The sequence below is a fragment of the Oreochromis niloticus genome, unplaced genomic scaffold, assembly GCF_001858045.2.
Source record: "Oreochromis niloticus isolate F11D_XX unplaced genomic scaffold, O_niloticus_UMD_NMBU tig00006852_pilon, whole genome shotgun sequence".
Lineage (NCBI taxonomy): Eukaryota > Metazoa > Chordata > Actinopteri > Cichliformes > Cichlidae > Oreochromis > Oreochromis niloticus.
The window spans coordinates 3,814-9,003 of record NW_020328222.1 but is presented as its reverse complement, the minus strand read 5'-3'; the positions used below and the strand labels follow the sequence as shown (position 1 = coordinate 9,003).

Sequence of the window (5,190 nt, the reverse complement as noted above, 5' to 3'; positions counted from 1 at the left end):
CTTTGTTCCCAAGGAGATTGGTGAGCACCTTGTTAACATCGAGAAGAACGGCCGTCATGTTCCCAGCAGCCCAATTGCTGTTATGATCAAGCAGTCAGGGATTGGTGATGTGAGCCGTGTGTGTGTGAGTGGACGGTGGCTGACCGAGGCCAGGACTTTTCAGCCTTGAGAGTTCATCATTGATGCAGGTATATGCTCAGTGAAAGCATAAATACTGTGATATTTTTCTTTTAAACATTCAAATAGAATATTTGTCAGTCTCATCTTGTTATATTAGGCTTCCTCTGCTTGAGCCTTTCCACTGAAGGACCCAGTTAAGTGGGCATTAACACTGAGGACCAGGAGGATGGCTGGTGACACGATGTGTTGCTTTTTGAGGTCTTTTAGCCTGTTTCACTTTGTCAGACAGGTTCTATTTAACTGATTTCTTGATTCACAAGTCTGCAATTAATCAGGCCTGAGTGTGTCTAGTAACACTGAACTGAGGTTTCCAAAATTGGTTAATCACAGTTAACTCGTGATTTAACAAGAGGGGCAATTTGTTTTTACACAGGACCAGGGGGGTTGGATAATCTTTCTCCCTAATCTATGAAATCATCATTTAAACACTGCATTTTGTATTAACTTGTCTTATCTGTGTCTAATATTAAAATGTGTTTGATGATCTGAAACATGTAAGTGTGATAAATATGCAAAACACTAGGAAACCAGGAAGGGGGCAAACACCTTTTCACATCACTGTAGACGTGATTACAGAATACCTTTACATCCTGGATTACAATAGGATATCCATCAACGGCAGATACTGGTCTCCATGACACACAGATACTGGAGTGGTCTGAGAGAAAGGAATCTGTGTCTCTGGACCAAAATGACTGTACGTGTAGTGCTGTAGAAACAATACTGCCCACAAACCTTGATGTTTCTATATGTGGAAACCTTCAAGTATGCATATCCTCCTGTAAGGGTAAAGTAATGGGACATTTGCACTTTTGCATGTAAGCCTGTCGGTCTTAACTGGAAGTTGCACTTGAGCTGTCTTGGCATCTTTCCCTTGTTTGACTCACCAGTTTTGCCCTGAGCTGAACCGCTGCCTCCTTCTCTGTTGTGGTACTCAGCGGTGACCAAGATGCTGTAACGTGCATCTGGCTGCAGTGACTCCAGCATCACCTGCTTCTCTCCACCAGGACCAGCACCTGCAGACAACAAACAACACTATCATCCCAACACAGTCAGAACTCATTTAAAGTTTGGGACTTGTGGAATTTCTGGAATTCTGACACATGACAGCCGGCTGAAGCCCAGAAGAGGTGAAGATGTGATGACTACGACCCACTCACAGTGTGATCCTGGCTATCAGCTCCAGTCAATGCTGTGTAGGACACGTGATACTGGAGGACATGAGCATTGGGAGGTACCCAACTGATCACCATGCTGACGGCAGTCTCATCAGAAAGCGTGAGGCTGGTTGGGCCTCCACCAGAGCCTGCAGCAACATCATAGAAGAGATAAAGTACCACAGCTAACGACACTTAACACTCACTTTCTCCTTTATAGAGGAAATTATTTGGCAGCAGAGCAAAGTGTTTTTTTTAGAAAATAAATGTAAAGTATAACAGAGAATTTGATACTTTGATTTGATACTTAACCTCACTACATTTATTTCATAGCTCAGAGTTCTAGTTACTCAAAGATGAGAATTTAGATGTGAAATTTAACCTTTAAGTGACTAGTACTTTGAGAACTGCCATCAATTACACAATGAAGTTCATTGACGTACAGGTTATTGTATTAGTAATGCTATATTGTACATAGAGACACAATATGACAGAATATGACTGCTGCTAATGTGACTTAGGTAAATGGTTTCAGGCTCTCCCCTCCTGAGTTTGAGAAATGTTCAGGATCAGAAAATGTGTGACTCACAGGTGCTGTAGCATACGGCCACAGCTTCACTCTGAGCTCCATCTCCATAGAGTGCAGACAGTGATATCTGATGCTCCTTAAGACACAGGACAACAGTTTATTGAGACATTGTATTTTTACTTCATAATATGTACTCCAACAATCCAATAGTTCTTCCCCACCTGTCTCAGGTCGCCTCCACTTAGTGAGGTAAGAAACATCTCATCATCTGCAGCTTCCCAGCGCACCGTGATGTCACTGTCTGAGAAATTAGTTACCCTAAGGTCAGAAGGAGGAGGCACCTTCACTAGAAGAAAAGAATAATGTGTATGGGAATTTTTAAAAATGAGAAAGCTACATTTGACATCTTTCATTATTAATAACATTTACAGTACTGTGCAAAAGTCGTGAGCCACACGCTGAAGTATTTCTTTGGACATTATCTGGTTTTTCCACTCCTTTTTAGTCCAGTTCTTGTACCTGACCATTTCTGAGTAATGTTTTTGTTTGTTTGTTTTTGTTTGTGTAAACACTTGGCACTGACCATTGTTGGAGAATTAAAAAGCACCTAAGTCAAGGAATGTGTGTGCACATAACAGAAAACTTGGGAAAGAACCAATTTTAAATCTTTAAGCATTTGTTACTAGCGGCCTGTCACAAAAACACATTTTGTATAGTGTTTTTTTTTTTTTTTTTTTTTTTTAAATCTTGTGAATAAAATGTATACAAATGTGTGTGATTAATCACAATGTGTTAGTGTGTAATCACCCTGAGACATGCATGCCTGTCTGCTAGCGTCAGATCTAAAGCCATTTCTGATTTGGAGATGCAGGCTGCAGATTCTGTCCAGATTATCCCAGCTCTCGTCACTAAGCATCCAGTCTTCACTTATCAAATGTGTAAAATTCAAGGCTGGTCCTTAAAAGCTCCCAACAAGGCAAAAACTGTGAATCTAACCAAAAGTGTATTTCCTGTTTCTCCCACATATTGGATTCCACAGTTCCTACAAGTGATCAAATATACACAGTTTTTAGATCTTGGAGTCCCTTTGCACAGTGATAGAAAAACATTACCATTGGAATAACTGCCCACCCACTTGTGGTGCTGGAAAAATTGCCCTGATCTCTGCGCTTAGGCTCAGAGAGAGGTGAGATTTTAGCCTTACAAGGAGATCACCCAGGTTTTTGTTCCTCCTGAAGGCTGCAATTGCCTTGTGATCCTGAAGCATATGTGTGTCCTGAGTGAACCTTTGAAAGTTGCTCTTGATAACTCTGACCAATTTGCAGGTGGAGGGAGAATATGTGATCACCACTGGGATGAGGGGAGAAACATCAATTGGCTTGGTCTGCAAGAATGAATTGAAACATTTCTTAAAAAGGACCAACAGTACCCCCTAGTGGAGAGAGCTGAGAATAAAATCTTGACAGCTTCCCCCAAATCACTCTGTTGAGTGCAGATCCTGTGAAATCTCAGTAATTGGGATTTAATTATCCCTGCAAATGTGTGTTTGGGTGAAAACTTGTTCTGAACAGTAAGGCATGTGTATCTGTAGGTTTGAAAAAGACTTTAACATCTAATTTGTGGTCATTTGGGAAATTTGGGCCCTTAAATGTAGTTGTGTCTAAAAATCAATTGAGGATTTATTAATGGTGGATTTCAGTTTGATGGAAGCATTATGGTCATTAAATTGTCATTATTAACATTAATATGAATTATCAGTGTAAATATGCTTTGCGAATGTCTCCTGTTGTCAGATATCCTGTTTGGATCGTCCACTTTGACTCTTCACAACGTATGTTATATTCTGTTAAATATTTAACCTGTGAGTAAAGGAAACTGATACTCACACTGAGTAAAGCGCCAACAACAGTGATGTTGTTGCACCAGAGTCATGTCTAAAGTTCTGTTCAGTGTTTCTGGTTATTGGGAGCAGAGTGTTTCCCCTACTTAAAGCAACGTGATCAGCAAGTACAGAATCAAACAGGTTTTTAATCACTGTACTAAAGGCACAGATGGGGATTGAACCCATGAGCTTTGGCAGACGAGACCAATGCCTTGCCACTTGGCCACTATGCCACACAGGCTGAGCTTTGTCCATACCGTAACATCATATTCCTCTTGAATTGTTCAATTAAATGAATTGATGAACATGTTTGTCATCTTAGTTGGTTTGAGTGCTCAAAGTAGAGAATCACTGCATAAGAATCAGTCCATTCAAAAGCAACATTCTCCAATATTCCAAAAACCCAGAGAAAGATTGCCAAATGCGAACATCATTCCAAGGAAAGCATGAAAAATGTTGCAAGCTTGTAAAGTGTTGCCACATTTATAGTGCATCTGGTCAACACCGGCATTATTCTGTTAGAATTACTATCACCCAGTTTCAGCCAAGCTTTAGCAGTGACATTTCACTCCACAATGCTCCACAAACCATCATGGTGGTGTTAAATCATAAACAGTATATAACGCTCTATTACTCAATAAGCAATGGTGTTTTGTAAAACTTGAGTGGACTGTTATTTTTATGCTTGTGTATAATTTCTGACATTATGCAGATGTACTCTTTATAAGGCTGTGGAAACCTGCAGTCAGGTGAAACTGAAGAAGTCACTTTGATGAGTGAAAAGATGCCCAGAACAGACTTTCGGGAGAACATTGCTCCTGGACGGACTGTTGTTTCTTACAGCTAGTGTCTAGTACAGAAAGGGACTTTTTGTTTCCCTTGTCAGCTTGTATTAAAGGTATAGATGGGTATTGAATCCAAGATCTTCAGTTTACAACACTAACACCTTGCCACTTGGCCACCAGGCCACACTGTAGAACCCCAGCACCGCCATCAGGCCAAACTTTTATTGTAGAATAAATGTATCTTGGAAAGTTTGCATTCAAATCTTTTCAAGATTACTGACACCCTATTGGTTTTTGGTGATGACAGATTTAGTGAATCTTCAAAATCTTTCATCCAATTGTTTTCTAATTTGGGTGCACGTCTGTGCCCTTTAGAATGAGTCATGTTGATTTTTGTGACCCTAGACATCCCTTTCACTCACCCTTCGTCTTTCCTTATCCAGGCTTGGGACCGGCCACGGCAGAGTTGAAGAAGGGTTTTCTTCTGCTTTATTTTTTGTGTGAGTCTTTATGTACTTGTTCTTTTTGTTTGTTTGTTTGTTTGTTTGTTTTGGGGGGGGGGGTGTACATATTTGTGAAACAGAAAATAATGACATCGCTCAAATAATCAGAACATGGAACAGTTGTTGTCCAACAGTCAAGTTTCTTGTCTGCACA

At 40.3% G+C, this 5,190-nt stretch overlaps 1 non-coding gene across 1 annotated transcript; it reads right to left on the bottom strand.

The window, feature by feature from the left end:
• Positions 1–3,909: 3,909 nt before the first annotated feature.
• On the bottom strand, positions 3,910–3,981 carry trnat-cgu (transfer RNA threonine (anticodon CGU)). The gene has a single exon. It is a non-coding gene; the product is annotated as a tRNA-Thr (tRNA).
• Between the last annotated feature and the right edge of the window lie 1,209 nt (positions 3,982–5,190).